The 23503-nt window shown below is 41.5% G+C and overlaps 1 long non-coding RNA gene across 1 annotated transcript in view; it reads left to right on the top strand.

The window, feature by feature from the left end:
* Positions 1–259: 259 nt before the first annotated feature.
* The window catches only part of LOC115843048 (uncharacterized), a 268588-nt gene continuing 245344 nt past the window's right edge, over positions 260–23503 (top strand). Inside the window, exons 1-2 of the long non-coding RNA XR_009559784.1 lie at positions 260–391; positions 6812–6961. This is a non-coding gene — a long non-coding RNA (uncharacterized lncRNA). The remainder of the gene's footprint in view (positions 392–6811; positions 6962–23503) is intronic.

Below are 23503 nucleotides of genomic sequence, written 5' to 3'. Positions count from 1 at the left end.
GATATTATTTATCATTATCTCTCTTCTTTGGTCTCCAGTATTTTGGCTAATGCTTTATAGTCCTTCTCTTGATTTAAACTCTAATCGTTATCTACTTTGAGTCACTCATGAATCTCAAAATATTTTGCTGAATTAGAACCTTTGATATTTAAGGCAAATTTTAATGATCTGTCTTCTTCTGAAGTGACTAATTTTAAAGGAAAAAATGCCGAGTTATACTCACCCTTTCCATTCATGCATTATTTTGTGACAGATTTCTTCTGAGCATAAAGAATTTCTTCTTAGAGAAAGAACTTGGAAGAACACAGGCTCCAGGGCCAAAGCATCTACAGGTGGATTGTCTACAAAGGGAAGAGCTTATCTGAAATTTGAGCTGCAATCAAAAATAAAGGTAGATAAAACCTTTGTACATTGTCACTGTAGGAAGGAAAAGCACAAATGAATACGTATTGCTTTGTATCTCTTTTTACATATCTTGCGAGAAAAAGATTTTCCTGGTCAAAACATCTTTGCTAAATTTATCTCCGGAGGGACACTGCTGCTCAATCAGATCTTTGCAAGATTTTACCCTGGCGTTCCAAAAAGAAAAAGTACTCAGTAGGATATGTTTTATTATTTTCTTTTGAATAATTCCAGGTATAGGTCATAAAATACTTTGGTTAGCAAGTGTTCCAGACTTGAGTCTTGGAGATTAAGTTGTCAAATTGAAACAGAGAGGTTACAGAATCCTTGTCTGGTTTAACTGTTATACTGGCATACTCATATGCTACCCAGAAACTGATTGATAGTATCTTTGTCACTTTGTCACTTTAGAAGAATAAAACAAAAAGTTTTTTTGTTTGTTTCTTCCTTTTTTCCCTCATTATTTTGCCTAATTTACTACCTGTAATTTAAAAACAAAAACCGGTTTCAAACGTTAATATCAAAAGTTGACTTACCTGTTAAGGTATATGAGCCCTCAACAATGAAGTTATTAATCTTTAGAGCTTTTGAAGTTTCAATTAAAGGTCTCAGTCTCCATGTACAACATATGTAAGCAGGATGAATAAAAATTCATTCTCAAATGAAAAAGAGTAATAAACCCAACCCAAGTTTAAGAGAGGGAACTGCATAGAAAGACAAATATTAAAATAAATATGTTTAGTTAAAAATTAATTTCCTGTCAAGAATCCTGGTTCTACCAGAACTGTTTTTTTTTTTTTACTTAATTTTTATTGGAGTATAGTTGTTTTACAATGTTGTGTTAGTTTCTGCTATACAGCAAAGTAAATCAGTTATACATATACATATATCCCTTCTTTTTTAAATTTCATTCCCATTTAGGTCACCACAGAGCACTGAATAGAGTTCCCTGTGCTAAACAGTAGGTTCTCATTAGCTATCTATTTTATACATAGTAGTGTATATATGTAAATCCCAATCTCCCAATTCATCCTACCTCCTCTTCCCCACCTTGGTATCTGTAAGTTTGTTCTCTACATCTGTGTCTCTATTTCTGCTTTGCAAATAAGTTCATCTGTACCATTTTTCTAGATTCCACATATAAGCGATATTATACAATATTTGTTTTTCTCTTTCTGACTTACTTCACTCCCTATGACAGTCTCTAGGTCTATCCACATTTCTGCAAATGGCACTATTTCGTTCCTTTTTATGGCTGCATAATATTCCATTATATATATATATACCACATCTTCTTTATCTGTTCCTCCGTTGATGGACATTTAGGTGGTTTCCATGTCCTGGCTATTGTAAATAGTGCTGCAATGAACACTGGGGTGCATGTATCTTTTTTTTTTTTTTTTTTTTTTTTGCGGTATGCGGGCCTCTCACTGTTGTGGCGTCTCCCGTTGCGGAGCACAGGCTCCAGACGCACAGGCTTAGCGGCCATGACTTACGGGCCCAGCTGCTCCGTGGCATGTGGGATCTTCCCGGACAGGGGCACGAACCTGTGTCCCCTGCATCTGCAGGCAGACTCTCAACCACTGCACCACCAGGGAAGCCCTGCATGTATCTCTTTGAATTATGGTTTTCTCCAGGTATATGCCCAGGAGTGGGATTGCTGAGTCATATGGTAGTTCTATTTTTAGTTTTTTAAGGAACCTCCATACTGTTCTCCATAGTGGCTGTACCAATTTACATTCCCACCAACAGTGTAGGAGGGTTCCCTCTTCTCCACATCCTCTCCAGAATTCATTGTTTGTAGATTTTTTGATGATGGCCATTCTGACCAGTGTGAGGTGATACCTCATTGTAGTTTTGATTTGCATTTCTCTAATAATTTGTGATGCTGAGCAGCTTTTCACGTGCCTCTTAACCATCTGTATGTCTTTGGAGAAATGTCTATGTAGGTCTTCCATCCATTTTCCATTGGGTTGTTTGTTTTTTTTTTTTATATTGAGCTGCATGAGCTGTTTGTACATTTTGGAGATTAATCCCTTGTCAGTTGCTTCGTTTGCAAATGTTTTCTCCCATTCTGAGGGTTGTTTTTTCGTTTTTTTTATGGTTTACTTTGCTGTGCAAAAGCTTTTAAGTTTAACTAGGTCCCATTTGCTTATTTTTGGTTTTGTTTTCATTACTCTAGGAGGTGGGTCAGAAAAGATCTTGCTGCGATTTATGTCATAGAGTGTTCTGCCTATGTTTTCCTCTAAGAGTTTTATAGTGTCCGGCCTTACATTTAGATCTTTAATCCATTTTGAGTTTACTTTTGTGTATGGTGTTAGGAAGAGTCCCACTCTCCATGGTAAATTAGTCAGTGGTGACAGTGGTCTGACCTTAGCAGAGGAAGTGGATAATGTCGGTTACTCTTCTCCCATAGTCTCAGTTGGATGTTGCATAAGGTATAGAACTTGAGGATGTCTGGTGGTCTGAGATATCAATGAGCAAGATGAACAGAATTTCACTTCGTAGAAGAAATAAGAAAACCCAAAAGTCAGTCATAGTTTGCGCAATCTTTTCTTTCCCCAACCTAATAGTTTTCTGAGTTTTTATGAACTTACTGTATGAGTAATAATCAGAAAAATACTCGGGGATTATTTGTTGAGAAGCTTTTACTTTAACCAAAACTGCAAAGGACTTTTTCCTTGGATCAAGCACTGGGGCCTCAAAGCAAGGTCATTTAATATGCCATTTTTAGTAGACTTTCATCTGAACAAGTTGGAATTTTTAAAATGAAATTAGCCCTCCAATTTCATTGTTATTTAATTATTTATCTAAGGAATCAGGACCAAGAGAACTTTACCTTTTGCTTTTACATGACTGAGTTTTTACTTTTGGTTTGATATTAGAACTTCAGTGCTTCAAGCACATCTTCTTTGAACTGATGTACTGAAACGGAACGGCATTCCAAGGAAATTGATGGCTGGTACTAGGGAGGCTACAGGTGATTGGAATTTTCCCATGGCAGTCACTTTTATATAACATTCTACAGTTTTGTTTTAGTTCCTATCCACTGTCCTAGCTAGAATCAGTCTCATTTCCTTTCTTCCACCATTTTCTTTTTGGTTATAGGTGTCAAGAATTTTAATGATTTGTAAATAGTTTTCTAAACTAATGAAATAAATGTGTCAAATGTATGTTTTTACATTTTATGTTTTAATAATTAATCCCCCTGAGTTCATTTCCTTGCCATGCTAAATGCAATTCTAGAATGGATTCTATTTCATTAGTGTTGAAATATAGATCTTTGAAATCTCATGCTGTGGTACCATATCGCTTGACTGGTACTGTTACTGCCAAGGAACCGTGTTTCATAACTTTTCTTAGTGAAGTTAAATTTGATTTGTGAAATTAACCAGAACATTTAAACCAAGAACTCTTATCTCCCCTTTCTCAATCTTAGAAATGGAAAAGTTAAAGACAAGCCAGGTTTCTGTTTTTTGTCCTGTGTCTAATTTATTGTCCTAAATGAGCCAATGCTCCCACCATTCTAAAGAGGCTCCACTTTGGCACTTGGCTTCAGTCCTTCCGTGGATCCTCAGGCTGTCTTGTATCCTGGATGACTTCAACACCCGCCCAAATGACACAGGCTTCTCTGGGCTTTGAGTTACTCATCTCCAATAGCTTCTACCATAGCCCCTCTTCATCATGTCCTTCTGTTTGCATACTCAGCATGTTTTCATCACCAGTGTCTTCAGCACTGAAATTTTATATCCAGACCTTGGTCTCTTGACATAGCCTCTGGCAAGTTTCATTCATCTTTGTCCCATTAGGCTCTCCAGACTCTAGATTCTTGTTTTCTCTGTTACCCACTTTCTACATTTGTTTCCCAAGCCATTTAGATTTTATGTTCCATCACTTCTGTCTCTCTTTGACAGTATCAGCTCTTTTGCCCCATGTTCTTCTTTCACACCTGCTTAGCAAAATCCCAAGCCTGGCTGAATTCAAACCATCAGTCTTCCACACCTGAGTCATGCTGATTAAAAAATCTCCCCATGCGTAGATTGGTGCTGCCAAAGGTTTGGATTCTTGGTATATCTTGGCCTTGACTACTTGCCATTCCCAGGAACATGCCATGTATCTTCAGCTATTTGAGATGTCTTTTATTCCTCAGAAAAAGGAGTTGTGACTTTCTTTATGCATGGGTTTGCGTATTTCTTCTTCAAGTTTTTCTTTAGTATCAGTAGTTCAAATTGTGGTGTTGAAAGATCCAGGGTAAATTTTGGTTCAGTCTCCAATGTGGTGGGAGATCCATGGGCAGTAATACTGACATTGAAAGTCTAATGGGAGGTACATGGTGGTATGTGGAGGTTTTTCTGATTTATGGCTGGATCCCAGGTAATAACTGAATAACAGGGATCTGCAAATGGGCGGGGAAAGTTCTCAGGGCCTCAGTTAAGTGTCCAGGCTTAGGGAAGAGCTTCAACCCCAGTAAGGGGACGACAGGAAGGCTCAGTCAGAATCTGAGCAGGAAGGCCATGCACAGTGTGCTCAGTGGTTGGGTAGAATTAGCTCAGTTCTGGTTCCCAGGGCTCACCCAGGCACATGAGATACTAGTTATCTTACCACAGGATTGGTTTAAGACCTTACCAACTGCCTCCTTTGTCAGGACTGGTTTTGAGACATGGATGGAGCTGAGAGTACAGGTGAGTGGGCTGGTGAAACTCTAGGGGTGACAGTGTTGGAGTGTCATTAGAGATGAGGCAAGAGAGGTGAACTGGACTCAGCCTGTAGAAGGCTTAGCCTAAGGGCCTTACCTGGTAGAGAACCCTGGAGGACAGTGACCCAATTGTGGAACCAAATTAAGTGGAAACTGAACAAATAGGAGAGGGTCAGCGGTAATGTTTTTTTCACAGTATTATTTCATCCATATAAAAGGCATGGGAGGGAAATTTTAAGCCAAGAATTAACTCTTGGTTTGCCCTTTGAGGACTGTACACTTTTAGGAGATTTTAGACCTGGTCATAGGTTTTGGGTCTGTGGCCTCCCGGCTCTCTCCTCTGCATGCTAATCTTCTGGTTGCAGTACATTGCAGGAAAATAAACTAATTTTAGTATTAGCCTAATCAAAGTACAGGAAGTCGGATCTGCTTTAATAACATAATATGGTAGAATCCAAAGCTTAATATATGTTTCCTGCTGTAGACAGCTATAATATGCTAATAGATAGTTACCAAAAATATCAATTGAAGGATATTTGCTTTACAAAATTTGATCATAAGATTCCTGTAAAAAAAAATGAATTTCCTCTAGAGAATTTAAAATCTGATTTGGTGTACTACTGTGATTCCATTTGCATGCACATTTATCCTGATTAATAATCAAGTGAGACTTAATAGGGATAAATACACATTATTGAGTTTAGGCTTAAAAATGTCATTGTAAGGATGGAGCTGAGTGCTCTGGCTTTTCAGCAGATCAAGAGGCTAGTTTTAAGTATAAGGCAATAGCGTGACACAGATGCCAGAAAACTGGAGCGCCATCTGAGCCTCAGCTAATAGAAATCAAGGTCCAGAATGAGAGTGGCAGATAGGCCGCCACGTGAATCACATCCCGGTACTTCCTGCCCAACTTTCCTGGGGAACCGAACAAACTTGCTGTCTGTAGAGGCCAGTGTCCTAGATGGTGAGGGAGCTGGAGCCCCATCAAAGTCTCAGAGGATGAACAGATAGAGGATGCTTGGCTTGAGGAAGAGAAGGTGATGGTGGTTCCTTAAAAATTGTGATGGTTTGCCATGTGGAAGCAGGCTTGGATTTATTTGTTATAGGTTCAGATTTAGAATTCAAGGTGGGAATTACAGGGAGGTATTTTCCAGTGTCCTCTTCCTCAGGTCAGAGTGTGTCAAGGATTGTTTTTGTTTTAATTTTTTATACAATTTTAAAAGGTTACACTCCATTTAAAAATATTGGCTATATTTCTCATGTTGTACAATATGTCCTTGTAGCCTATCTTGCACCCAACAGCTTTTATCTCCCACTCCCCCACTCCTATTCTGCCCCTCCCCAGCTCCCTGCTGGTGACCACTAGTTTGTTCTCTATATCTGCAAGTCCACTTCATTTTTGTCATATTCACTAGTTTGTTGTATTTTTTAGATTCCACATATAAAGTATATCATACAGTGTCTTTCTCTGTCGGACTTATTTCACTGTGCATAATACCCTCCAAGTCCATCCATACTGCTGCAAAACGGCAAAATTTCATTCTTTTTTATGGCTGGGTAGTAGTCTATTGTGTATATATACCACATCTTCTTTGTCCATTCATCTGTTAATGGATACTTTGGTTGTTTCCATATCTTGGCAATTGTAAATAATGCTGCTATGAACATTGGGACCCGTGTGTCTTTTCGAATTAGTGTTTTTGTTTTTTTCAGATATATACCCAGGAGCGGAATTGCTGGGTCATGCTTTTGGTTTTGGTTTTGGTTCTTAGAGGATTCTTGTGTGAGAGAAGAGGTTAGACTGGAGGCTTCCATAGCTCTTCCACTGACGGATTAGTTTAAATTTATCCCATCAGGCATCAGGTAAGCTACACAGCTGTTATTATTTGTTATTTATACTTAAGTACCACTTAGTATATGTTTGGGAACTGTTCTAAAACTGTAAAAATATCAATTCATTTCACTTATTTTAACAACCCTTCACCGTAGCTATTACCTGCATTTTATAGATGTGGATCCTGAGGCTCAGAGATATTCAGTTACTTGCACAAAGTAACACAGCAAGAGCCAGATCCACACCTAGGCTGTCTGCCTCTTTATTTTAGGAATATGTGTCTTGAGGATTACATTATGCCTGAATTATGTATGTGGTGACTCCATTCTCAGTGTATTATTGAGCTACTGCCAGAAAATGACTTTTATCTTCATTATTATTATGATTTAAAGTTTTTCTGAGTTGGGAAGAGTTTCTGATTCACTTTGCTGCACATATGTTATGTTTTGCTAGAAAAACAAATAGAAATACTGTTTTGTGTTCCCTGTGGTATAAATCATTTTCAAATAGTAATTTGGATGATACTTTATCAGCTCAGGTCTCTCTTATTTGTAAATTATAGTAAATTTTAAAAATGACATCCCTCACAATTGCTTCTCTTCACAACCCATGTGATTTCTTTACAATCACAGGATCTTATATTATACCTCCATGACTTGGAAGAACTGTTTTGTTTTTTTTTTTCCAAATGTTAACTCCCTGGCAGGGGTTATCTCAGTACTGGAGGGTATATGGTTTATTAAACACAGAATGGTCTTTGCTGTTCCTTTGGCTCACAACCTCCAAAGCCTCATCTGTTAGCAGACAGCTGTAACAGTCTCCCCACTGTTTATGTTTAGCTCATGAAGCAGAAAATATGACAGGTTCTGTGTCTTTCAAAATGTCTCCCCCCAAATGCTGGTTAATCCCCTGGCTTTCAAAGGTCAACAAAAGTTATGTCTGCTGGCAGCAAGAATATAGGTTTTCTTTTTCATTCTTATGTAGATGTTATTTATTGACACTATTGTTTATCCAAGATGACTATAATTTTTCATATGATATTAAACAGACAAACCTTTGTTTCCAAATTGTGAACTAAGTTGATGAAGAAGAAAATATCAATCACCAAGTCCAAGTTACAGTTTTTTCTTTGTTGTTGAATAATTTTAGAGCTGAAGAAGTACTATCTGAAATAAGTCCATAGACAATTTAAAAATATTTTAATAATGTAATTATTTCAGTGAACAGTTTGATTGTCTAAACAACAATAATACAGTATGACAATTGGAAACACTATTTGCAAGCTGTGTAGCTTTTACCAGTTTTATCGTGTATACAGCTGCAACTAGACTTCGTTAGTGAACCGGAAGGGGCTGAGGAGTGATTGGGCAGGTGGGCTTTTTGAGAACCACTGGGGACAAGAAAAATTGGCCACAATAATAAAACTGATAAGGTGGAGAGAGACAAGTGATGGGAAGATGTCTGCCCCCATTACCAGGTGACACTGAAGAGAAAACTTATGAGCTTGGTGTCAAGGGGAATAAGTAGCACCAGTGTAGGGATGCTGGTCACCCAGAGTGTGGCTTCCTGGAGGGCAAGAAATGAAAAGCCTGCAGCATGAGCAGCTGAAGTGGGATCAGCACCTGGGAGCAGAAAGATGGAATGGGGAAGACCTAGAAGGAAGGGCTCCCTGGATCTCCAGGATGCAACTTATGCAGGGCAAGTTGGAACACTGAACGCAGAAGCACAAGCACCAGGGACCTAGTTTTACCCTAGGAAAAGAAATCAGGCATCAGTGAGAATGACTGCTGCAGACTGAGATCTCTCGGGTCGTCTCATGAGCAACGTGGAGTCTATAAATGTATCAGTCAGGAAAGCTTTTGGCTGCATGCATTAGAAAACCTGAATATGAAGTCTCAATTGTAAAGGGGTTTACTTTTCATATATGATGAAAAGTCTGAGGGCGGGTAGCTGTTGGCACTGGTTGAAGGGGGGTCAGCAAGGTTAGCATTGAGGTCTCTGATTCTTTGGGGGCTTCCTTCGTAGGCTGGCGATCATTTCAGTAGGAAGAGGGGAAAATGCTTTTCCTGCTGCACTGTGTCATGTGCACATTGCAAGCTGGAAGAGGACCTAGGGAAGAGACTGGAAATGGGGTTGGGTCATTCAACCAAAAATGTCTGCCGCAACATATTTTCTGCTAGCTAATCTTTGTAATATCATCTCTTGAGAAGAGTTATTTTTGTTTTCTCTTGTATTTCAAACATCCCAAGAAGTGCTAGAAAAGAAGAGGACATGTGAATGTGAAAATACCCTGTGACATTCCATGAAACTATTTTTGAGAATTGAGATTAATGGATTGTGGTACCTTATAATGATGATGATGATGATGATGTTGATGATAATACTAATAATAGCTAGCACATATAACTTCTTATGTGCCAATCTCTGATTTAAATGCTGTGTATAAATTACTGTTAAAAATCTTATCAACTACATTAAAGATAGGAACTAGCATTATTATTCCCATTTTACATACTGGATAACTGAGACCTCTGAATGATTAAATGACCTATCCAAAGCTAGTATAGTATACTATACTAGTATAGTATAAGTGGGGAAACCAAGAACTACACTCTGCAGTCTGGCCCCAGGGCCCATGCCCTTCATCCCTGGTCTACTTGATTTTTTAATTTTTATTTAACTATCACACTTACCTCTTTAATATTATTCTAAATTTTATCATCACTGTTATTTTTTCCTGATGATTGCTTAATTCTGTGGTCCTGAAAAGGCTAAAATTGTAAATATGGACATTTGCCCATCGCCAAAAAGTAAAATCACTGCTAGGAAAATAATACCTACACGGGTTATATGGGAAGATGAAATGCTGAATCCAGATACAGTGAAATTGGCAAAAGATGGCTGAGTTAGTTTAGTTTCATCCATTTTGAGAAGCCTGGCCCAGATTAGGAGCTCTTAGAGGAAGCAGTGTGCAAGGTGCAGTTTGGAGACATGACGTATTTAAAAGGCAGGCAGTTGAATGATTCCAGCTCATATATACCATTGGGTATAATGTATCTAGTCATCTGCCTGAACCACACAGAATTATTTCCTGCTGGTATTTTTCTTCTGTGTTAATGGTTTTGAACATCCAGAGTAAACTATTTTTTATACTGAGGCAACATTTCACAAAATGCCAACATTCAAATCAACCAGCGTCTTACCTCTCAAAATTGAGTAAAAATCTGTGTGTGTATGTGTGTATCAATAAGTGTAAAGCAAATAATTGAACTGTTTGGTTGCAAATGAAAAAACTCAGTAAAAAATTTAAATTAAAATACTCAGAATAAAGACATAATAATCGCATACATTTGCCTGACATGGTGAGCTATAATTGGAGAAAAATATAGTTTGCTGGAAAGAGAAGTTAGCTAGAAGTGAGAAGAAGCAGGCTCCCATTCTATGGCCCTTTTAATGCTCCTTTCACTTCACTATCTTAATAAGACTGTGGTATTTGTCCTGCGGTATGGTTTAGTGCCTTCAGAAGGACAGATCCATGTTATGGGTCCATAGTTTTGTTGGCCATTTAAAATCAGAAAATAGAATCTTGGCTGGAAGGGATTTATCTCAGAGGTCTTGTTCTCCAATATCCATCTGCAGAGATGATTCATGAAATGTTTGAATTAGTATCTAAGTAGCCATGTTGATGAGGATTCTATGGCTTTAATGTAGTTGGTTCATCTAGAATCAAAGCTGTTCTAATTTTGCTTATTAGATCTTGGAAGCTGCATGAAGTCTTTTCAAACCTAGACATTTTCCACTTGCCTTTTGGATAAAGTCCCAAGTCTTTTGCCTCCAAGCTTATCAACTAGCAAGTGGCCACTGCCTCTGTAGAGAAAACCTCATCACTTCTGGCCTCTTACTATGCAGAGCTTTCTAGGCTCCTTCCATATACCATGTTGTCAGTGTCCTCTTCCCTCTCCTTACGTACTTCTCCTTACCTGGAATATCACTCTTCATCTTTCAGTTGGCTAATTCCTTTGTCATCTCTAAGTCTCAACTCAAGTATCACCACCTCCAGAAAGTCCACAATCTTTTTTTTTTTTTTTCGCGGTACGCGGGCCTCTCACTGTTGTGGCCTCTCCCGTTGCGGAGCACAGGCTCCGGACACGCAGGCTCATTAACCACGGCTCACGGGCCTGGCCGCTCCGTGGCATGTGGGATCTTCCCGGACCAGGGCACGAACCCGTGTCCCCTGCATCGGCAGGCGGACTCTCAACCACTGCGCCACCAGGGAAGCCACAGAAAGTCCACAATCTTGATTGCTTCAGGTTGAGTTAGGCAGCCCTTCCTTGTGTTCCCATAATGCCCTGTGTACGTGTACTGTAGTACTGTATGTTCCACATTGTGTTAGAATGATCTGTTTATGCCTCTTCCCACTAGGACTGTGAGCACATTGACAGTAAGGACATGTCTTAGCCATCTTTGTATTTCTATGACCTGCTATAAGACACATTGTTAAATTCTAATAATACTTATGGACTTGATGAAAGGATAGAGAAAAACACCTGCCACGGTGTATGGGGTCATTCTATCCAGGAGTGGAATGGAATGAGTTTTGAGACTGCCTGTATCCTGGTAGACACAATTTTGGTCAGAAGCCCTGTATGCTTTTCTTTGCACATCATAGGCTGGGGTTGGCTGTCATTGTATTTTGGTCCGTGGCAGCTGCTGGTAGCTAAGGGATTTTATTTGTTTAGTTGTCCTTAGCGACAATAATATGAGATGTTTCTACTTACAGTGTTAGTTGATACCTGATATTATGTTGTCTTATTTTTATTTTTGATATTTATTTTCTCCAGTTATTTAAAAATAGTTCAGTATCTGTACAGTACATTATTGTGCAACTTCTGGGTTCAGCATATTGGAAGGTTTAATACCAGCAAAACTTAGAGGTTGTATATTTTTTACTAGGTTTCTAGACTCAGATTTATAGGTTTTTCAGATTATATAGTTTGCCATCAGAGATCCAAGTCAAAGCCAAACACCAAATATTTGTTGAATCTATTATATGCAAAGTCCCATGACAGGTGCAAAAACATGTAAGTGATAGACTAGCAGGAGACACAAAGCAGAAGTACTTGGAAAATTAAGGGCAGAATAAGGGTTAAATAACAGAACAAGCACAGCTACGATGCTGGATGAAAGTGTAGCTAGACAGGTTCTGTAAAATTAGAGGCAGGTAAGAGCCCTTGGGCTATGGAGAAGGTTTTGGAGTTGAGAGACTCAACTGGGACATTGAGAAATACGAGTGCCGCCTTTAGGCAAAAAGAAGGGGAGGGGGCTTTGCAGATGGTGGGGAGGAGGCCTGAGAGGCCTGGAACCTGGGGCAGTGTGGTTTGGTGGAAGCAGAGCATTCATGGGGGGGCTAAGACCACAAAGGGAGAGCCCTGAAAGAAGCCGCTCTAACAAAAAGGCTGATAAAAGTGGCTTACTGGAGGGTGTGTCTCAAACGTGAATGTAGCTGTGGGTTCTCCTGAGGCTCTAGTTAAAAATGTAGATTTTGATTCACTTGGTCTGGGGTGGGGGCTGTAGATTCTGCATTTCTACCATTCTGCTACTCCATGGACCTCACAGCAACAGATTGGAGGACTAAGTGAAAAGTTGTGAAGATTTAATTGGAAAAATGGTAAATGATATTCTCATTGTATATGACATAACCCGACTATTTCAGGCTTTTACATAGCACTTTGGAGGCGTGAAAGCGTTATGTCCAAAGGTGCATAATATTCAACCAGGGAGTCACATAGACAAAGTTTACATTCAACAGGTAACACAGTTTTATGGAGCTGTCCTGAAAGAGAAAAAAATTGGTTGTTTTTTATAAAATATCATTATAAAATATGTATTTTACTGAGTGTTAGACACATGTAAGAATCTAGAGGAATGACTTGTTTAAATTAAATTGGAATAACCTTTTCAGTATTTGTCTCAACCGTCATAATTGAGCAAGAAATTACGTTTTGCATTTGCAAATGGGCTCGGTACTCTGCTTGTCTTGGGTTTAGACCCTTGATTCAGAACCCTGACTCACCTTTGAACCACCTGCAGAGCTAAAAAAAATACTGCTTTACGCCAGGCCAATGAAATCAGAATCTCTGGGGCTGGTGCCTGAGGGTTAGTCATTTTGAAAGGCTTCCAAGAGATCCAAATGTACATCCAGGATTGAGATCTACTGGGTTACTGACCAGATTGTCTAACACTGAATTAAGACGCTGGCACTGGGGGGTTTGACTAACAGACTGTGGGCCTGGCAGGATTAAAATGGGAGTCAGTGCTGAGAGTCAGTCCGTGCTCCAAGAGGCGGAATCCCTGGGATCCCCCTCTGTAGGGTTCTAGGAGTTCACGGGGAACACTGTGAACAGACAGGGTGGTGTCAGAGGTGTGCTAGGATGGGGGGCCCTGGTAGCTAGGGAAGCGAGCAAGGTAAGTAGAGGCGTGGGTGTGGGAGCAGTTGCTAGGGACCAAGGCGAAAGCATCCTGCCAGTTGGTGCCTGCTATCTCCAGGGCACGGAACTGCTTTCACCGGGCGAGCTGCAACACAAAGTCTTCAAACTGCCATCCTGGGTAGGTGGTTCAAAGCACAAAGCCCTTTGATGTGGACGGGCAACGTGAAGATGCAGAACAAAGAGAGGCTTCCAAGGGAGTCTACAGAGTGTAAGAGGGGGCAAGACAGAGAGAAGGGGACCACCCGTACAAACCTCACATACTTTCTAAGCCTCCTTAGCGGTGCTGCGGTGAAATGCCCCGCTCAGTGCCCGAGGCTGTGCCAGTACATGGTCATTCATAAAGCACAGATCCTGGTGACCAGATTCTTGACCTGTGTTTGTAGCAGATTTGAGCTGATGGTGTAAGGCTCTTGCCCAAAGCTGTTCCTTAGGGTTTTTTTTTTTATTTTTTACATCTTTATTGGAGTATAATTGCTTTACAAAGGTATGTTAGTTTCTGCTTTATAACAAAGTGAATCAGTTATACATATACATATGTTCCCATATCTCTTCCGTCTTGCGTCTCCCTCCCTCCCACCCTGAGCTTCCTCTTGGAATATGCCAAGCTCAGTGATTTTGGTACTGAAACAAGTCTTTCAAAACAAGGTGAAACTCAACGGCTTGGCTTAATTCTTCGCTTTTTAGATGTAAAAATCTTATTTCATATAAGAAATAAGTTGTTCTTATTTTTCAAGGATTTATGGTGGCAAACTTTTAACAATATTCACATCTACCAGCAGCCATACCATGAAGTGAACTCGAGGACCCAGCCCGAATCTCAGGCTGCGTCTGCATGTGCCATAGTGATGCTGACTCGGGCCCTATTGAAATTAGAGGGAGACAGTTGCTACGGAGCAGATTTGACAATCTTGGCTCCCCTCTGGGTTCCCGAGTAGAACAAACAAACAGGCAGAATGGTAAAGAAAAGCACTTTCAAGCTGTGGAGGAGTTAGGCACACGTAAATTATTATCTGTTCTCAGTGTGAGCCCGAAATAGGCACAGGGGAGACTATTCTTATCCTTGGCAAAAGGCTCTGGATTGTAAAATGTGTTTTTCGCAGGAGGTTCATCTGAGCACTCCTCATATGAGACCCTAGCTCTGACATCTTGTAGGGCAGGAGGAAAAGATCCCAGATGATGGTTTGGTGGAAGGATTGTGGCCAGGAGCTGAGCTGCAGCTGTCCCCTCCTTCCCTTGCCTTGGACCTTGGATGTGTAGGAGGCCTCACGAGGGCTGGGCAGGATCCCAAGCACGGGCTTGCTGGGAGTGGGGTGTGGGAGTAGGGGGCTGGGGGGATGGGCTGGGAGTGCAGCACAGACTTCAGTAGGGGAGGCCAGTTTTGATAAAAAAAATATTTTAAGGATGGGAAGAAAAATAGGTGAGGCTTTGTCAAACCATCAGCTTCTAACTTTGCAATTAAACTCAGTAGTTCCTTCGTTGTGAGATCTTGGCTTAATTTTTGTGTTTTTAGGAAAATCTCCCACAGATGGGAAGAACGTAGCCATTTAAAACAGTTATTCAGCAAAATGTTTCAAAGTTAGGATTGATCGCTTTTTTTAGAGACTAGTGCTTCCACCAGGCAGCCCAGACAAAGCCGCCCGCAGAGGACATCTGTCGTCTCTACTCTCCCTCCTGCTTTTTATTCAGGCGTTCCCGATTCTTCTTATTAAAATATGTTACCTGGGAAAAGGTATGAATGACTGATAAGAGTTTAAAATGTTCTCTGTCCGGGAATCACTTTTAACAGGAATCCAAACCTTAGGCCACAGGTTAATTCCAAATCTGACTGAGGGGGACTCTAGCTATGCTGCCTCCCTGTCCCATGAACAGAAAACCTTCTCAAAGGGCAGTTGGGGGTAATGAGACTTATTCATGCTGTGTGTTTAAATGCCAGAGTCTTTGCAGATTATCGGCCACCTTCCTTTCCATTCTTGTGCTGGTGGTGGTCTCCCTTTTTTCTTCCTTGGCATCTTCAGGCCTTTGGGAGACTGAGATCTCTCATGGAACAAGTCTAGCAACTCCTCTCTACCTAAATGAGGTCATGCAGCCCTGAGACCCCTTGAGGAAGGAGTCTCTATGGGGCTTCCGAGAGTCTGTAAACCCCTGAAACGGCCCACAAATATGTTCCCTTATTTTTCGAAGAAGAGGATTGATTAGATTCCTTAGATTCTCAAAAGGCTAAGCAATACCCCCATACCTCCTGCTACCTCCGCCAGCGTCCCAGATGCTCCAGGATGGCATTTCAGGCAGCAGGTAGCAGGTGGAAGAAACTAGCTGAGGTCTCTGGGGTCTTCTTGGTGCACAGCTCACATGGGTCAGTGGTCAGGTCCTACCGGTACCTACCAACACACAGTCCTCCATTAAACATCCTTACAGGCTTATTATCTGTCGAGTATAGACTCAGCATTAATACAGTGAGCATCTTAATTGAGCCTCCCAGCAGGCCTGGGAGTCCCAAGATTGAGGTCTGAATTATGTAGCACTCTTTCAGTTGCAAGTTAAACAGAGGAGACGATTTATTGGCTCACAAAAATGGGGTATTTGGGGGGAGGAAGTAGATTTTAGGGATGATTCAGCTAATATGGTTAGGAATTGCTTTCCCTGTCAAAGATAAAAGTTGCTGCCTAGACTGCCAACTTTCATTCTGCTAGTTTAGAAGCCACAATGTAGTCTTTAATCCCTCCCTCCCTTCCTTCCGTCCTCCCTTCTTTCGCTCCTTCTTTCCTTCCCTCCCTCTCTCCATCTCTTCCTCTCTTTTTTCTGATCTGATAGCTCTAGCACAAGTCCTAGAGAACTCTCTCATCAACATTGTGCTATCCCTGATTTCTTTGCTGGGGCAAGGGGAATAAGGTATTGTGACTGGTTAAGTTTGGGTGACGTGCCCACTTCTGGAGTTGAAGGGAGTTGGTCCACTTTTCTTGAATTGCATGGACTAAGAATGGGAAAAAGGTAGTTTCACAAAGGGGAACTAGTGCTGTCACCAAAAGGAAAGGGAAGGGATGCTGGGCAGGCGAAAGCGCTGGCTGTCTACCATGATGTCCTTCTAATTCAGGTACCTTCAGCGTCTGAGAGATGGATGGGATCTTAGAACATCTTAGAGTTGAGAAATTTATGATTCCCTGAACTTGTATGAATAAAAGAGTCTGACACATATATAAATGTGCCTAGTTTCAGGGAGAGGATCCATGGCTTTTACCAGCTTCTCAGATAAGGACCACTGAATTAAGAACCCGTCACTTTTTTCAGATGAGGAAGTGAGGACTCCGAAACTCTCGATGTCTTGGCTTTGGAGACACTGTATCCAGCTTTATCCACACCCCACTGGGTTTTCTAGCAGGACACTGGCCTCTGGATACTGTGTTAAAAACAGGCTTCTCTGATCAAATACATTTGGGAAACGCTATGCACAGTATCTACCTCTGGAGATTCCCAATACATTGAGGCATATTACAGGCTCTGAGAAATCGTATTCTAAAGAAGTACATTTAACTGTATTTAACCCAGAAACCTATTTGAATACTTTTTCTTTTCATGAGCCACCAGTAACACACTTAGGGAAACTGTGTTGCAGCACCTTGCCTCTCCTTTAGGCTGGATGCTATGCTGTGGGTCCTGGTTGGGAATCTGGGGTACCTACTTTCCAGTGCCGGGTGCTCCCTGTTAATCTGGTTCAGTTTCAGAGATTTCGGGACACAGTCACTCTCTAAGGTATGGAGGCTGCTCACCACCGCACTCTCCTGCATTCTATCACCCCTCTCCGGCCACAGCAGGGCCGAGAGGCAAAGGCCTCTGGCTCAACGCTGCAGGAAAACGAGGACCACAGTTCAGTGCCAGGCCCTCAGTGGGCCCTGGTCAGTGCCGTGGGCCTGGGGCGTGGGCAGTGTCCATAGGTTGTTCTGTACGCTCTCGGATGGTGAGACAAGCTGGTCTGCTCTATTTCCCTTTCAGCCCACCCTGCACTTCCTCCACCACTTCTTTTACCCTTCCCCTCATTCACATCACCCCATGGGGCCTTCCTGTTCAGAGTTCCTAGATCTTTTTCCTCTCCCTGTGTGTTTAATCAGTCGTAATAACAACAACAACAATAATAATAATCATGAGCTTACTATATGTCAGGAACTGTTCTAAGCATTTTAGAGGTATTAATCATTAACTCTTCACAACGACATGATGTGCTAGGTGCTATTCTGTCTCCACTTTATAGAGGCAGATTCAGATTGCATTTTACATCCAGGGATTTGCACGGCTCTGAGGACATAGCAGAGAACAAAACGAACGTATGTCTACGGTTGGACTTATTCCCTTGGGACAGCTGACTAAGGTGACCACCAGGGAATACAACACCCAGTGCTCGTGAAAATCTTAATGGGCACCAAGGACACAGTGTATCCCTCCTGGGAAGTGTTCTGCTTTTATCAAATGTCTTGGGAAGATAAGATGTCTTTAACTTAAGAACGACCCTAATGACGGGAGTTTTAGACCTGAGGGGAGTGTTGGGGAGACGATTTTTCACCGAGAAGTCTTTATTTCCCGCTTGAAGCACACCTGCACGTGGCTGCCTAAGTGGAGCTGCCTCCTCCAGACCATCCAGCTTTTCCCTTTCTACTGGGATTTATAGAGCAGGAGAAGCAGGGGTGCCTATACTGGGACACAGAGAGAGGCAGTGCGTACATGTCAATTTTTGCTAAGACTTTAGGCCTATGACAAAACTTAGGGACCCCGCTCCGTTAGCTGGTTTTCCTTGGCTTGGGCCAGTTCGAGTGTACATTTATGTCTCTGTTCACACACATGTGCACAGTCTATGCTTCTTCCCTTATGGTCTTCTTTTTCCACAAGGGAGCACAGTGTCCTAATATGAACCCTACCCCTGCAATTCATACAAAGGAGTTAGTGGCAAAATGCATTACCCTTCCCTAAAGTTCTTTTTTATTTTCTTTTTAACATCTTTATTAGAGTATAATTGCTTTACAATCGTGTGTTAGTTTCTGCTTTATAACAAAGTGAATCAGTTTTACATATACATGTGTTCCCATATCTCTTCCCTCTTGCATCGCCCTCCCTCCCACCCTCCCTATCCCACCCCTCCAGGCGGTCACAAAGCACCGAGCTGATCTCCCTGTGCTATGTGGCTGCTTCCCACTAGCTATCTACTTTACGTCTGGTAGTGGATATATGTCCATGCCACTCTCTCACTTTGTCACAGCTTACCCTTCCCCTCCCCATATCCTCAAGTCCATTCTCTAGTAGGTCTGCGTCTTTATTCCTGTCTTGCCCCTAGGTTCTTCATGACCTTTTTTTTTTTTTTTAAGATTCCATATATATGTGTTAGCATACGGTATTTGTTTTTCTCTTTCTGACTTACTTCACTCTGTATGACAGACTCTAGGTCCATCCACCTCACTACAAATAACTCAATTTCGTTTCTTTTTATGGCTGAGTAATATTCCACTGTATATATGTGCTACATCTTCTTTATCCATTCATCTGTCGATGGACACTTAGGTTGCTTCCATGTCCTGACTATTGTAAATAGAGCTGCAATGAACAGTTTGGTACATGACTCTTTTTAAATTATGGTTTTCTCAGGAAATATGCTCAGTAGTGGGATTGCTGGGTCATATGGTAGTTCTATTTTTAGTTTTTCAAGGAACCTCCATACTGTTCTCCATAGTGGCTGTATCAATTTACATTCCCATTATTCAACATAGTTTCAGAAGTTTTAGCCACAGCAATCAGAGAAGAAAAAGAAATAAAAGGAATCCAAATCAGAAAAGAAGAAGTAAAGCTGTCACTGTTTGCAGATGACATGATACTATACATAGAGAATCCTAAAGATGCTACCAGAAAACTACTAGAGCTAATCAATGAATTTGGTAAAGTAGCAGGATACAAAATTAATGCACAGAAATCTCTTGCATTCCTATACACTAATGATGAAAAATCTGAAAGTGAAATTAAGAAAACACTCCCATTTACCATTGCAACAAAAAGAGTAAAATACCGAGGAATAAACCTACCTAAGGAGACAAAAGACCTGTATGCAGAAAATTATAAGACATTAATGAAAGAAATTAAAGATGATACAAATAGATGGAGAGATATACCATGTTCTTGGATTGGAAGAATCAACATTGTGAAAATGACTCTACTACCCAAAGCAATCTACAGATTCAGTGCAATCCCTATGAAACTACCACTGGCATTTTTCACAGAACTAGAACAAAAAATTTCACAATTTGTATGGAAACACAAAAGACCCCGAATAGCCAAAGCAATCTTGAGAAAGAAAAACGGAGCTGGAGGAATCAGGTTCCCGGACTTCAGACTATTCTACAAAGCTACAGTAATCAAGACAGTATGGTACTGGCACAAAGACAGAAATATAGATCAATGGAACAGGTTAGGAAGCCCAGAGATAAACCCATGCACCTATGGTCACCTTATCTTTGATAAAGGAGCCAAGAATATACAGTGGATAAAAGACAGCCTTTCAATAAGTGGTGCTGGGAAAACTGGACAGCTACATGTAAAAGAATGAAATTAGAACACTCCCTAACACCATACACAAAAATAAACTCAAAATGGATTAAAGACCTAAATGTAAGGCCAGACACTATAAAATCTTAGAGGAAAACATAGGCAGAACACTGTATGACATAAATCACAGCAAGATCCTTTTTGACCCACCTCCTAGAGAAATGGAAATAAAAACAAAAATAAACAAATGGGACCTAATGAAACTTAAAAGCTTTTGCACAGCAAAGGAAGCCATAAACAAGATGAAAAGACAACCCTCAGAATGGGAGAAAATATTTGCAAATGAAGCAACTGACAAATGATTAATCCCTAAAGTTCTTACATTTCAGTTAAGGACTTGGACTTAGACATAGGACTGTGAAGGGCTTCCCTTTAGGTGAACTAAAATGTCCTTCTTACCTCTGGGCCTTTTTTTTTTTTTTTTTTTTTTTGCGATATGCGGGCCTCTCATTGTTGTGGCCTCTCCCGTTGCGGAACACAGACTCCGGATGTGCAGGCTCAGCGGCCATGGCTCACGGGCCTAGCCGCTCTGCGGCATGTGGCATCTTCCCGGACCGGGGCACGAACCCATGTCCCCTGCATTGGCAGGTGGGCTCTCAACCACTGTGCCCCAGGGAAGCCCCTCTGGGCCATTTTTTATAGATTGCACCTGTTTAGCAGAGTATACAGATTTTAATACAGCTGATAGATAGTTATGGGTCTTTGGTTAAGGAATCAGATTAAGAAAGAGGAAAAAGGAAAAGTATCTGGTGAGTTCAGGGCTGGTAATGAGAGGCAGGGCCTGGAGCAGTTAGAGACCAGGAGAGGCTGGAGAGAGCAAGGCTGAGGACAGCCATCGATGCCCAGTGCCCAGAATGAGGGAAGCCGAGAAGAGTTAGGAGTTTTCTAAGTTATGGACTTACTTATGCTTTACCTCGATGGGTGTATTTTGTAAGCCCATATTCCAGAATCTGTGATAAAGCACAAGTTGTACTCTAAAGAGCTAATTGATAATTCACTATGGAGGAAGGGAACTAGGCTGCAACCTCTAGGCAAAAAACTAAAGAGGGGGGCATTCTGCCCCCCTCCCAAAAAAAAGGTATGTAGAAGTCCCAGCCCCCAGTACCTCAGAATGTGACCTTATTTAGAAATAGAGTCTTCAGAGAGTTAATCAGGTTAAAATGAGGTCATTAGTATGGGCCCTAATCCAACATGACAAATATCCTTATAAAAAGGGGAAATTTGGACACAGAGACAGACATGCACGGAGGAAAGGCCACGTGAAGTGACACAGGGAAAATGTCACATGAAGATGGCGGCAGAGGTTGGAATTATGCTGCCACATGCCCAGTCCGGGACTACCTGCAACTGGAAAGGGCAGGGAAGGATCCTTCCTCTACGGGATCAGAGGAAGCATGGTCAAGCTTCACCTTGATTTTAGACTTCTTGCCTACAGAACTGTGAGACAATAAGCTTCTGTTGTTCTAAATTACTACATTTGTGGTATTTTTTTGTGGCTGCCCTAGGAAACTAATATCAAGGGAGAAGGTAATTACATTTGCTAAGGCTTCCTATGTGCCAGGCACTGTGAAAAGGATATCATAGTCAGTGGTCATCTTTATCTTCACGGCAACCTTGGGAGGCAGGCATTGTTATGATATTGAGGTTAGATAATTGCTCAAGGGTATATAATTAGTGCTCAGTAGACCCCAGAGTTTCAAACAAAAGCCAGGTCGTCTCACCACACTGCAGTTCTCAGTTCCCTGGGCAGTGGCAATGGAATTGATGGTTAACCTGGGAAGTTTTCAGTTTGCGGCCACACTGGGAATTTGGCTGAGCCTTTACTTCTTAGTCATCACAAAGCTCACTAGTCTCTCCTATATTCATCTGAAATTGTCATCCTCTGCTCTGTTACACTAGTTGGAAAATTTTGATTTGAGGAATACAATGATGAACTATTATTATCATGGGTCTCTCTACTAGCTTTGTTATTCTTTGTACTAACATCGAAACTTCTAGAGTCCTTATTTCAGTTGTAGGAAAGGCTAACCTGGGACGGAAAGACCTAAGATCATCAACCTCATTATCTTCATCAAAAATAATCGGTCTACTGTATTGAGTCTGCTTCTTTTCTGGGAAAGGTACACAGCAAATTAAATAGGCATGCCCCTCATTTGCATACACATTTCAGTGAATTAATAACCTTTAAATTCCACAAACACTTTAAAGTAGACTAAAGAAAGCATACACACAATAAAGTAGTAAAATCTAAATTTAAAAATAATAGAGGGCTTCCCTGGTGGCGCAGTGGTTGAGAGTCCGCCTGCCGATGCAGGGGACACGGGTTCGTGCCCCGGTCCAGGAAGATCCCACATGCCGCGAAGCGGCTGGGCCCGTGAGCCATGGCCGCTGAGCCTGCGAGTCCGGAGCCTGTGCTCCGCAACGGGAGAGGCCACAACAGTGAGAGGCCCATGTATCGCAAAAAATATAATAATAATAATAATAATAAAACCACGGTGTAAAACATTTTTGGGTAGATGTCAGGGTAGGAAGAAAACATAAAATGCACATGTGTTAAGCCTCTCAGTTTGGAACTGATCAGGAGAGAGAAACACAGTCATTTGAACATGGCAAGTTTAATGTAAAGAATTATTGACTGTAACAGGGAATTGAAGCAACAAAGGAGTTGCCTGGGAGGAAGTCAAGAGAACTCTGTAGAATATGGGAATAGCAGAGATGTGGAGCAGACACTATTCCAAGGGCTGAGATAGAGTGGGAGGAGGACTCCCCCGGGGCTGAGACCCAGTCCCGGTTGGCACGGCTGTGGCTGACTGGTTAGCAGAGCAGTCACTGTGATGCTGTGCTGTAGAATTATCTAGAAATTTGCCCCAGGAACTTGCTGGCAATCTGCCCTCCAGGGTGTTGAAGTAAGCTGTTCACTGGGAGGTGAACACACAGGGAGGCGCCTGACCGGAGAAACTGACTCTGCTATAAGTCATCCCAAAGGCATGCTGGGGAAGCTGCTGGCTGCCGGGCGATATTGACCACCGTGCCTTGCAGGAGTCCCTGGGGCCTGGGGAAGCTGCTTCTGCTGCAGGTGCTGGGTGCTGGGGAAGCCATGTGTGCTGTCAGAGGACCCTAGAGAAGCTGTGCATCCTGCAGGAGCCTGGAGAGCAAGCACCAGACCAGGAAACAAAATCCTTTCATCCTGAACTGTCTCTCCAGAGCCCACTGCTGATAAAGGTTAATAGGGCCAGCTGACAAAGGAAAAACATTTAAAGGGCCCATGCCCATTTTCACAGAGCAGACACAAAAAGGATGCATTTAGAGCTGAGAAGCAATAAATTGTTAACTGGCCTACTGAGTCATAAATGGCTTCAATTCTAGTTGTATCTAAAATAGATAAATATGATTGGCCTGAAATTGGTCCTGAGTTCCCTGGTGGCCAAGGTAAAATGAAAAACATGATCACTTTTCATTGTTTGTAAGACAAGTGATTTTGAGGGAAAACTTTTTGTAGAACAAAAG

Source organism: Globicephala melas, chromosome 18, assembly GCF_963455315.2.
Source record: "Globicephala melas chromosome 18, mGloMel1.2, whole genome shotgun sequence".
In the NCBI taxonomy this organism is placed as follows: Eukaryota; Metazoa; Chordata; class Mammalia; order Artiodactyla; family Delphinidae; genus Globicephala; species Globicephala melas.
This window is presented reverse-complemented; position numbering and strand designations above follow the sequence as displayed.